Consider the following 13882-nt stretch of genomic DNA (forward strand, 5'->3'; position numbering starts at 1 on the left):
TGAACCAATTGTGATAAATGATTATGATTCAAAATAGTTTGTTGATGATATTTTAGCATGTGCATTGTATATAGAGAGTGATTTGATGAATTTTGTGAGTTATTAGGATGATTTTTGTTTAGCTATATTTATAGTTAACTGTGCATTATTGTTGCTAATTATAGATTGTTATAATCATGATTATTGCTAGTTTGATTAAATGGGATATATTTGTTGCCTATTTTAATAAATTGATAATTTTGGACAATTTTGGACATGTTTTATGTCATTTCTCGTATGTCATAATAGTAGTCATTTAAGTATATTTACTTGATTTCTTATAACATGAAGGGATATATTTGTGATTATTTGAGCCAATTATGGTTGTTTATTGTTAAAGCTATGAAATATGTCTTAGTGCATGTGGATATAGGAATCATTTTTCTTAGGTATTATGGCAAGAAGAAAGCAAGTTGTCTACTCATCATTTAGTAGTGATGAAATGGAGGTGAGTGAGAATATTGAAGAAAGTGAAGAAGATATGTCATCTTCACCCCAATCGGTAAGGGGACTACAAGGGAAGGGCACTTTTCAAAGTGCTGAAGTTACCGCTTTGATAATGCCAAGTTTACAAGTCTTAGGAATCACGAGTGGCACAAAACACATGATAATTTTGAGTTTTTCTTTGAGATGCATATGAGTCCAGAAATTAAAGTGGTTTATTGTATTTCGGAGGCGTTTAACCAATTTGGTTGGGCACCGATGCTCACATTGCTGACTCACTATTATCCTGACTTGGTGCGCGAGTTCTACGTTAATATTGATAACAAAGCACATCATAGTGGCGAGATAGTGGAGTCATGGGTGCATGGAAGGCACATTGTTTTATCGTGGGAGTACTTAACTGCTATTTTGGGTTGTAACAACCAAGGTCGGGCAGTCGATCTGAATAAGAGTTTCGTCGCACCCAATAGGCGATGGTATTCATCGTACGCCATGACTAGGTTTGATCTTGAATACCAACCTTTTAGATTTTCAAGGAAGGAGACAATGGTGGCAAGCATCTTAAAATCTCGCCATCGTCTCATTATCTATATGATGGTACACAATCTCATACCCAAAAAGATGGGTCATACAGAGGTCCAAAAAAGTTATATTTATTTTTTTGATTATATGTTTTATAATCGAAAATTCTCCTACGCTCGAATTCCGTTGTCAAACATCATCATTAGCTACATAAGGTCTACGGAGAGGTGAAGGACTATTTCGTTCAAATTGACATTTTCTCGTCTTCTCTCTTTGGTGTTCGAGCGGCTAGACGTTAACCTGTAGGGGGTAACTCGGAAATTTGTTAAGCCTAAAACTAAGTTATCGGTTTTTCCCCTTCGTCGTATGGGTATTGGTACAGAAAACATTCCTTAGCCTGTTCGAGAATGTAGACAAAAGGCACGACATAGCTGAGAGGAAGCGGGACCTTCTACTGCTGCACCTCCTCCTCCACCATCACAATCGAATTGGTAGCGGCTCTTTACTCGCTTGGACGATATCGAGTATCAGTTGGAACGAATGGACACTTGCTTGGAGAGGATTGAGTAACACCTAAGCATTCCTCCACCTCATGACGGCGATGAAGATGATGATAATGATTGAAGCTGCACCTCTAGAATAGCTCTTATTATTGTTTCCTGATTTTCTTGTCGTTTTTAATCTTTTGTTTGTAGGATATTTAACTTGCCCTTTTTCTTTTACATTTCATCTTTTGGACAGTGTTAGTAGATGTTTGTATTTTAGCAAAGGTTCGTGATTCATGATTGATCTGGATCTCAGCCATTGCATTGGGGAGTACTTTTTTTCTATCTTTTGTTATTTTTCTTTCCCTACACATTGAAGACAATGTGTGTTTTAAGTGTGGGGGAGAAAATGTGTGATAGTTTAATATTTTTTGTGTTTATTACTTGGACTTGATGTTTGGAATATGAATTGCACTTAATTGTTGTTAATCTTGGGTTGCTGGCATTTTAAGGAGAAACTCTGTCAAAATTTTTTCAAAATCTTGTTCAAATTTGCAAATTTACCCCAAAAAATTTTAAATTTTTTAAATTTTATCTAAAGGGCAACAAGTTTCACATTTTTAGTAACTCAAATTCCTTCTATTTTTGAAATAAATATATGTGATTTGAAAACTTCTTTTCTCATTTAACTTGAAAATAATGTGATTGTAATTTGTGTTTTTATAGGAAAGTATATCTTATAAAGTGGAGAAAATTATGCCTACATTTTGCATGATTGATGAAATTTCTTCTCTTTACTTGATTTTATAAGTTAAGTGATAAATATGATCAATAATTTCAATACTCATCTCATGATTATGCTTTTGAGGGACTGATTATTATCTTTATTTCGAGAAAAAAAAGTTTAAAAAAGGAAAATAAAAAAGAAAAAAGAGAAAATAAAAGTTTTTCTACTCTAGTGGTTTTTGTACTTAATAATCAGGAGTCTTCATCTATAAATGTTGACTTTCGTATAAAACAGTACTTGAATTAAGAGTATGCAAAGTAATTTGAATATGTGAAGTGTTGAGTAACTGGAGATTTTCATCTAAAATTATCGATCGCCACGTCAAAAGACACTTTCACAATTTGAGTAATATTTAGCTATGCTATATGAATAAACTCTTTTTTAAATTTGAATAAGACCATAATCATATGTTTAGGAAGCAATTGTATTGATCATAGGAATCGCTTGCTTGTGAAATTGGGTAAGGATGAGAAATTGAATTGAACTATTTATAACTAGAATATAATTAGCTTTCCTTTACTTGATATTATGAGTATTTGAGAATTAATGAATGATTGTATAATAGTTGTTTACCTTATTTTTGAGAAAATGAAGTTGAAATGTGCACATATGTTTATTTTCAAAATATTGGATCGTTGTTAGCTTGTATTTTTAATTGTTTGAAGACAATCAATGGTTCAATTGTGGGGGAGTTTGACAAGAGCATATTTTACGTGTTTTTAGTGTGTTTTATTAGTTACTTTTGATGAATTTTATTTAGTTTTATAGCTAATTTATTAGGATTTTAGTGAAAATGCACATTTTGTGGTTTAAGTGGTAAAAATTACATTTTTATGAATTTTAATAGTTAAACGTCATGTTTTTATTAGTTTAATGATTCAATCATCAAAAGAAATGAATTGAGAACATTTGTGGATGATTGTTGATGACTTAAAATGGTTTAAAGAAGATATGAAATGCAAAACATTCAAAGGAAGAAATGCAAGTAAAGACAGTTTTAATATCTTGAGATATTTTGACTATATCTTGAGTTACAAGCATCAAATTGAAGTGATTCTTATATCATTTTGAAGTAAGAGATAGATCTAAATTTGGTATAAAGATATCAAAAATCAGTTCAGTCGTTTTCCTTGTCAAAAAGTTGAAATACAGAAGTGCATGTGCATGATCGAAAGTTGAAATAGAACTCTGACCAGTTAATGGTATTTTGGTAATATCTCGGTTCACAGAGCACTAAATTTGATGATTCTTGCAGCATTGGAAAGGGTTACAACTTTCATGTTTCGCACAAGAGCTAGTTTAGTGTCGATCATTGAGAAAATATCAGTTGAAATGATGTCAAATTCACAGAAGTGAATACATTACTCTTGAATACATGACTTGAAGTCGCGTATTGTAGCCAGATTTTTTGCAACTTACTCTGCTTTCATACTACTTTCTACCTCTACTCCAGACAAGAATTTGGGCTGCACATGTTCAAGGAACCTTTTGAAAGAAAAAAGGAGCTCTATGTTTTGTCCAAAAACTACTTTTTGACTCTCTTAACAAGAGAAATGTAAGAATCATTAGAGGAGGGGAGAGTAGGACATTTATAAGGAGTTACCATAAGATTTTAGCATTAGAGTTTAGTGGTTAGTCTTGTTTTGTTCTCTCTAACTAGAACTTTTGTGAGAATAATTGGAGACTTCATTGTACAACTCATTTGTTGGAGAAATAGAAGATCATTGGGAGTTTCTTCACTAATCTTGGCTAAACTTTCTTTATCTATCTCTTACTTGTGATTCAATATGTGTTCATGTAATGAAGCAATGTTCTTTCTAGTGATATATTATATGAGTAGCTAAATTTCTAGATTTAGGTAGTAGATGAATCTTATGGCTACTTAATATGAAGTGAATATGATTTACACTTATTACACCTTATATTAACTTTTTATTTATGCATGCCTATCACTTATTTTGCTTGATCACCAATAGCAAGCTTATAGTTGTTATTATTCAATGAAAGTTGGTAATAATGATGGAACAACATAAATAAACTTGAGTAGTATTCTCATGAGAATAGAGATACACTTAAGTAGATTAACTTGCATTTCATGTAGGAAACAAGAGTAGATCTAGTTATTCATCATGAGAATAGGGAAAACTAGTTTATTTTAAGCCATTTTATCATGAGAATGAGATTTGGTAATATTAGAAATGAATCCCTAGTTAAACAAGAGTTGTAACAAGAGGTAAATTTATTTACTTGTATCTTTTATGTCATAAGTGAAACGTATATCTCTAGACTCAAGTATTTGGTGAATTTTCTCCATTGTTACCTTGCAAATATCTAGTTAAGACTAGTAGATAGTAGTAATTATGACATCTTTTGCTTAAATCGATCATTAGTCTAAATAATAGAGTAAGTAAGGACCTAGTACTTGCAAAGTTACTCTCTGTGGGATCGACCCGATATTTGCACTGAACTCTAATTTGACATGTATACTTGCAGTCAAAATGGATATATTTCGGAATTAAAGTTGTACTTATATCAAAAACCCGTCACTATCCCAAATTGATGGTGTTATTTATAGCATATGGGGTAGAAATTGATTTTAATTTTTTTTTGGGACAAAGGTGTACAAAATCATATGTTGTATGCTATGTTTTCAGACTCGGACCAGGAATCGAGTCGACAGAGTTGAGAGGTTAAGGGTCAATGGAATCGATAGAAGGTTGAATCGGATGGCGTCATAAATACGTCATATATATATTAATAATATATAAACAAAATAATATATAAAATTTATCATTAAATTGGTGGCTTACAACTTCATTTACAAATTTGATAAGTTTACATTTAGTCCAAAAGGATTCAATTTAAAAATTTTTTAAAATTATAGCTAAAAATGTGACTTGGAAAATATATTAGGTTATTCTACACTTTGTTAAAATAATGAAGGGCCAAAATGCATTTAACATAAGCTTTTAGGGTATTCATCAATGCTGACAAATATTAAACCTAATCCATCTTCTTCCTTATTCTTTGCGACCATCAATTCCTCTCTCTCTCTCTCAATCTTCATTTTTTCTTCTTCTTTTTCTACACTTGAACTCTATTTTTTTCCTTTCATCACACACAATAAACAAACATGATAACTTTCTCTTTTCTTCATTTTTTCCTTTTCCCCTCTCTCTCTTCTCTATTCTTTTTTCTATTTTTCCTATTTAATATGAAATCTTTCAAAAACTTAAAGAATTTGGAGAATGGAATTTTTCTCTTAATTTGGGTTCTTAATGAAACATTTCAGATTCAATAAAAAGAACAATTCACCTAAGCCATGAATTGATCTCATATTCAAGCAAAGAAGAAGGGATCTCCTCCTTTTCCTTCATGTTCTATAAATGACAGAGAGTTGAGAAGAAAAGATGTGTGTCCATGGCATAAATCATGCTACAATCTCCAAGTGAATTGCTTGACATTCACCATTTCATTTGGATTTTTCAGTTGTTGGAAAATTGCAGAGGCATGAAACTCTCTACATGGTCAAATTGTCAAAGGAAAAAAAAACACCATCAAGATAGAAAATTGAAAAATGAGAATACCGTTGAATCAAGAGTCACGGCCCTCACGGGCACTCTGTAGTGGATTTTGACTCCATTGATCGACACTTCCTTAAGACACATATTCTTTTCTTACATTTCCTTATTTTTATTAGTTTAATGATTCAATCATCAAAAGAAATGAATTGAGAACATTTGTGGATGATTGTTGATGACTTAAAATGGTTTAAAGAAGATATGAAATGCAAAACATTCAAAGGAAGAAATGCAAGTAAAGACAGTTTTAATATCTTGAGATATTTTGACTATATCTTGAGTTACAAGCATCAAATTGAAGTGATTCTTATATCATTTTGAAGTAAGAGATAGATCTAAATTTGGTATAAAGATATCAAAAACCAGTTCAGTCGTTTTCCTTGTCAAAAAGTTGAAATACAGAAGTGCATGTGCATGATCGAAAGTTGAAATAGAACTCTGACCAGTTAATGGTATTTTGGTAATATCTCGGTTCACAGAGCACTAAATTTGATGATTCTTGCAGCATTGGAAAGGGTTACAACTTTCATGTTTCGCACAAGAGCTAGTTTAGTGTCGATCATTGAGAAAATATCAGTTGAAATGATGTCAAATTCACAGAAGTGAATACATTACTCTTGAATACATGACTTGAAGTCGCGTATTGTAGCCAGATTTTTTGCAACTTACTCTGCTTTCATACTACTTTCTACCTCTACTCCAGACAAGAATTTGGGCTGCACATGTTCAAGGAACCTTTTGAAAGAAAAAAGGAGCTCTATGTTTTGTCCAAAAACTACTTTTTGACTCTCTTAACAAGAGAAATGTAAGAATCATTAGAGGAGGGGAGAGTAGGACATTTATAAGGAGTTACCATAAGATTTTAGCATTAGAGTTTAGTGGTTAGTCTTGTTTTGTTCTCTCTAACTAGAACTTTTGTGAGAATAATTGGAGACTTCATTGTACAACTCATTTGTTGGAGAAATAGAAGATCATTGGGAGTTTCTTCACTAATCTTGGCTAAACTTTCTTTATCTATCTCTTACTTGTGATTCAATATGTGTTCATGTAATGAAGCAATGTTCTTTCTAGTGATATATTATATGAGTAGCTAAATTTCTAGATTTAGGTAGTAGATGAATCTTATGGCTACTTAATATGAAGTGAATATGATTTACACTTATTACACCTTATATTAACTTTTTATTTATGCATGCCTATCACTTATTTTGCTTGATCACCAATAGCAAGCTTATAGTTGTTATTATTCAATGAAAGTTGGTAATAATGATGGAACAACATAAATAAACTTGAGTAGTATTCTCATGAGAATAGAGATACACTTAAGTAGATTAACTTGCATTTCATGTAGGAAACAAGAGTAGATCTAGTTATTCATCATGAGAATAGGGAAAACTAGTTTATTTTAAGCCATTTTATCATGAGAATGAGATTTGGTAATATTAGAAATGAATCCCTAGTTAAACAAGAGTTGTAACAAGAGGTAAATTTATTTACTTGTATCTTTTATGTCATAAGTGAAACGTATATCTCTAGACTCAAGTATTTGGTGAATTTTCTCCATTGTTACCTTGCAAATATCTAGTTAAGACTAGTAGATAGTAGTAATTATGACATCTTTTGCTTAAATCGATCATTAGTCTAAATAATAGAGTAAGTAAGGACCTAGTACTTGCAAAGTTACTCTCTGTGGGATCGACCCGATATTTGCACTGAACTCTAATTTGACATGTATACTTGCAGTCAAAATGGATATATTTCGGAATTAAAGTTGTACTTATATCAAAAACCCGTCACTATCCCAAATTGATGGTGTTATTTATAGCATATGGGGTAGAAATTGATTTTAATTTTTTTTTGGGACAAAGGTGTACAAAATCATATGTTGTATGCTATGTTTTCAGACTCGGACCAGGAATCGAGTCGACAGAGTTGAGAGGTTAAGGGTCAATGGAATCGATAGAAGGTTGAATCGGATGGCGTCATAAATACGTCATATATATATTAATAATATATAAACAAAATAATATATAAAATTTATCATTAAATTGGTGGCTTACAACTTCATTTACAAATTTGATAAGTTTACATTTAGTCCAAAAGGATTCAATTTAAAATTTTTTTAAAATTATAGCTAAAAATGTGACTTGGAAAATATATTAGGTTATTCTACACTTTGTTAAAATAATGAAGGGCCAAAATGCATTTAACATAAGCTTTTAGGGTATTCATCAATGCTGACAAATATTAAACCTAATCCATCTTCTTCCTTATTCTTTGCGACCATCAATTCCTCTCTCTCTCTCTCAATCTTCATTTTTTCTTCTTCTTTTTCTACACTTGAACTCTATTTTTTTCCTTTCATCACACACAATAAACAAACATGATAACTTTCTCTTTTCTTCATTTTTTCCTTTTCCCCTCTCTCTCTTCTCTATTCTTTTTTCTATTTTTCCTATTTAATATGAAATCTTTCAAAAACTTAAAGAATTTGGAGAATGGAATTTTTCTCTTAATTTGGGTTCTTAATGAAACATTTCAGATTCAATAAAAAGAACAATTCACCTAAGCCATGAATTGATCTCATATTCAAGCAAAGAAGAAGGGATCTCCTCCTTTTCCTTCATGTTCTATAAATGACAGAGAGTTGAGAAGAAAAGATGTGTGTCCATGGCATAAATCATGCTACAATCTCCAAGTGAATTGCTTGACATTCACCATTTCATTTGGATTTTTCAGTTGTTGGAAAATTGCAGAGGCATGAAACTCTCTACATGGTCAAATTGTCAAAGGAAAAAAAAACACCATCAAGATAGAAAATTGAAAAATGAGAATACCGTTGAATCAAGAGTCACGGCCCTCACGGGCACTCTGTAGTGGATTTTGACTCCATTGATCGACACTTCCTTAAGACACATATTCTTTTCTTACATTTCCTTATTTTTATTAGTTTAATGATTCAATCATCAAAAGAAATGAATTGAGAACATTTGTGGATGATTGTTGATGACTTAAAATGGTTTAAAGAAGATATGAAATGCAAAACATTCAAAGGAAGAAATGCAAGTAAAGACAGTTTTAATATCTTGAGATATTTTGACTATATCTTGAGTTACAAGCATCAAATTGAAGTGATTCTTATATCATTTTGAAGTAAGAGATAGATCTAAATTTGGTATAAAGATATCAAAAACCAGTTCAGTCGTTTTCCTTGTCAAAAAGTTGAAATACAGAAGTGCATGTGCATGATCGAAAGTTGAAATAGAACTCTGACCAGTTAATGGTATTTTGGTAATATCTCGGTTCACAGAGCACTAAATTTGATGATTCTTGCAGCATTGGAAAGGGTTACAACTTTCATGTTTCGCACAAGAGCTAGTTTAGTGTCGATCATTGAGAAAATATCAGTTGAAATGATGTCAAATTCACAGAAGTGAATACATTACTCTTGAATACATGACTTGAAGTCGCGTATTGTAGCCAGATTTTTTGCAACTTACTCTGCTTTCATACTACTTTCTACCTCTACTCCAGACAAGAATTTGGGCTGCACATGTTCAAGGAACCTTTTGAAAGAAAAAAGGAGCTCTATGTTTTGTCCAAAAACTACTTTTTGACTCTCTTAACAAGAGAAATGTAAGAATCATTAGAGGAGGGGAGAGTAGGACATTTATAAGGAGTTACCATAAGATTTTAGCATTAGAGTTTAGTGGTTAGTCTTGTTTTGTTCTCTCTAACTAGAACTTTTGTGAGAATAATTGGAGACTTCATTGTACAACTCATTTGTTGGAGAAATAGAAGATCATTGGGAGTTTCTTCACTAATCTTGGCTAAACTTTCTTTATCTATCTCTTACTTGTGATTCAATATGTGTTCATGTAATGAAGCAATGTTCTTTCTAGTGATATATTATATGAGTAGCTAAATTTCTAGATTTAGGTAGTAGATGAATCTTATGGCTACTTAATATGAAGTGAATATGATTTACACTTATTACACCTTATATTAACTTTTTATTTATGCATGCCTATCACTTATTTTGCTTGATCACCAATAGCAAGCTTATAGTTGTTATTATTCAATGAAAGTTGGTAATAATGATGGAACAACATAAATAAACTTGAGTAGTATTCTCATGAGAATAGAGATACACTTAAGTAGATTAACTTGCATTTCATGTAGGAAACAAGAGTAGATCTAGTTATTCATCATGAGAATAGGGAAAACTAGTTTATTTTAAGCCATTTTATCATGAGAATGAGATTTGGTAATATTAGAAATGAATCCCTAGTTAAACAAGAGTTGTAACAAGAGGTAAATTTATTTACTTGTATCTTTTATGTCATAAGTGAAACGTATATCTCTAGACTCAAGTATTTGGTGAATTTTCTCCATTGTTACCTTGCAAATATCTAGTTAAGACTAGTAGATAGTAGTAATTATGACATCTTTTGCTTAAATCGATCATTAGTCTAAATAATAGAGTAAGTAAGGACCTAGTACTTGCAAAGTTACTCTCTGTGGGATCGACCCGATATTTGCACTGAACTCTAATTTGACATGTATACTTGCAGTCAAAATGGATATATTTCGGAATTAAAGTTGTACTTATATCAAAAACCCGTCACTATCCCAAATTGATGGTGTTATTTATAGCATATGGGGTAGAAATTGATTTTAATTTTTTTTTGGGACAAAGGTGTACAAAATCATATGTTGTATGCTATGTTTTCAGACTCGGACCAGGAATCGAGTCGACAGAGTTGAGAGGTTAAGGGTCAATGGAATCGATAGAAGGTTGAATCGGATGGCGTCATAAATACGTCATATATATATTAATAATATATAAACAAAATAATATATAAAATTTATCATTAAATTGGTGGCTTACAACTTCATTTACAAATTTGATAAGTTTACATTTAGTCCAAAAGGATTCAATTTAAAATTTTTTTAAAATTATAGCTAAAAATGTGACTTGGAAAATATATTAGGTTATTCTACACTTTGTTAAAATAATGAAGGGCCAAAATGCATTTAACATAAGCTTTTAGGGTATTCATCAATGCTGACAAATATTAAACCTAATCCATCTTCTTCCTTATTCTTTGCGACCATCAATTCCTCTCTCTCTCTCTCAATCTTCATTTTTTCTTCTTCTTTTTCTACACTTGAACTCTATTTTTTTCCTTTCATCACACACAATAAACAAACATGATAACTTTCTCTTTTCTTCATTTTTTCCTTTTCCCCTCTCTCTCTTCTCTATTCTTTTTTCTATTTTTCCTATTTAATATGAAATCTTTCAAAAACTTAAAGAATTTGGAGAATGGAATTTTTCTCTTAATTTGGGTTCTTAATGAAACATTTCAGATTCAATAAAAAGAACAATTCACCTAAGCCATGAATTGATCTCATATTCAAGCAAAGAAGAAGGGATCTCCTCCTTTTCCTTCATGTTCTATAAATGACAGAGAGTTGAGAAGAAAAGATGTGTGTCCATGGCATAAATCATGCTACAATCTCCAAGTGAATTGCTTGACATTCACCATTTCATTTGGATTTTTCAGTTGTTGGAAAATTGCAGAGGCATGAAACTCTCTACATGGTCAAATTGTCAAAGGAAAAAAAAACACCATCAAGATAGAAAATTGAAAAATGAGAATACCGTTGAATCAAGAGTCACGGCCCTCACGGGCACTCTGTAGTGGATTTTGACTCCATTGATCGACACTTCCTTAAGACACATATTCTTTTCTTACATTTCCTTAGTGCCCCTAGTCCCCACCACCACCCGCTTTCCTCCATTTCTAAAACTTGGGTTCTAGCCAGTTTCGCCGATTTTCGATCAAATTAGGGTTTTGCCGAGTTTGACTGAATTTTTGACAACCGACTTTTAAGGAAGACTCAGACCAGATATTTGACTAATTCTCGATTCGATCATTGTTTCTGTTGGAACCCATGGTTGGACTGGAAATGCTGCATCTGCACCATGCGATTTTTGAAAACGAAAAATCATACAGAAATTTAAAGTTTATAGTGTACAAAAGTGAAAAAAAATTAATCCTAAGCATATTTGTTTCATTTGAAATATAACTTGAATTTGCTTGTATATTTTAACCTATTGCTAATTCCTTCGGTCCGTACTTGAAACTTAAACTTGAAGCTGATTCATTACCATTTTTCTAGTTGTCCATGTTGCAATTAATGCAACAACATTACATTAAATTAGTATGTGCAGTAAGATTCATTGCAGCTTTCCACAAGTTAGTATCTTTTTTATTTTCCACTAGTATATGAACTTGTAGGATGTACCTTTAAATGAGATTGCCTCTTTGTTTCAAAAAAAAAAAAAGAAAAGAAAAAAAGGGGGAGAGAGAGAGAGAGAGAGAGAAATTGCTTGTCTCTGAGCTCATGAAGTTGAAGATAACCCTTAAAGCCACTATCAAAAATTTAATAACATGGCATATTCACATTGAAGATTTGTAGCTGAGGTGCCAGACTAAGCGTAGCATTTCATAAGGGATTGTTGCCAGTTGAACTCATAATGTTACTTCAAATTTTGACCTGTAAACTTTTTTACGTGTGTTCCTTTAGTAATAGAAAAAACTTAACAAGACATAGATAAATTGAAATGAATTCTATGATAGAGATGGTTCCCAAGCAGACAAATAATTGATAATTGAAGAAATTACTATCCAGGTTCTTTTCATTATTTCACTCCTATTAATTGTCAAGATTTCACTCAGTCAAATAGGCACATACTAGCAGGTTATTGTAATCATATTGATTAGCATTACATTATGTCCAGTTATTAATTGTGTCAAATTCGAGATGAGAAATTAATAGATATTGTATCTAAGACAAAAAAAAAGAAAAAAAGAAAATGATGCTTTATGAAACTTTCTAATTGCATTGTTCTTGTTATTCCAAGGCATGCAACTCCAACCATAGAGCTAGGTAATTCAAAAACAAATTCTACGGCATCAAATAATTGTTAGTTTCAATACATACACATGAAAAACTTCTATTACATCACTAGGTACTTAATTATTATTAGTAAATAGTAAGTATAAAAGCAACAGGACAAATTAAAAGCATGATAACAGCTAACAGGCTTGGATCAACAAGCTTGGTTTGCACCGACATGGTGAAAAAACTACTCATAACCATAGAAAGTAGAAATGAATTTTGCCAAATTCTAGTTATATGTCTAACATTTCAAATGCAATCTTGCATGTTGATTTATGTGCATGTTGTACATACATGTACAACCAATCACTTTGACAGACACGAAGGTTCCATATCTTGCAGGTTAATAACTTGGGTAGAGTGTGGTATATTAGAATGAAGAGATAGAATTCAACTATGCATTTTATTGTAAGGACTTCAAAATGAATGAATATCGAAGCTAGGATATTGGCCTTTCCAATATCTGCATGATTAATTACCAGTCATGTGAAAAAATCCCAACTGATCTAGCCATTGGCAGTGCAAGCTATGCAAAGCCAATGACCAGCGACAACAATCCGAAGAAAATTCTCTAAGTCCTTTAATCTACATTGAAACCCGCAAAATGGTTATGAAGTTAGAGAAAGAACTTTTTGGAATACTCTATAATTTTTATTTCACTGATTGATCTTGTTTAACCTTCTCTCTTTTTTCCTTTTGTTGTTCCTTTTTCTGCAGAACAGGACATTTGGTTGAGTGTAGATACTTAGATCCTCTGTCAACTCGTGCGAGGTTGGGTAGGGTATGCATAAAATCAATCTTGATGAATCTAGTAATCCTGTGATATCTATATGCTGCATCAGATACAAGAGGACTTGTAGGAAGCACACCCTTTCATTAGATTATTCTGTCTCTGAGCTTATTAATTGAAGATGGCCCATATAGCCCCAAGCAGAGGCTGTCAAAAATTTAATAACAGGAATGGCCAAAGTTAATTTGGCAGCTTCAAGGCATGACTGTGAAAATGTGAAACCCGGCATATTTGCACTCAAGATTTGCAGTTTAGGTGCCAA

This window comes from Coffea eugenioides, chromosome 1 (assembly GCF_003713205.1).
Source record: "Coffea eugenioides isolate CCC68of chromosome 1, Ceug_1.0, whole genome shotgun sequence".
NCBI lineage: Eukaryota > Viridiplantae > Streptophyta > Magnoliopsida > Gentianales > Rubiaceae > Coffea > Coffea eugenioides.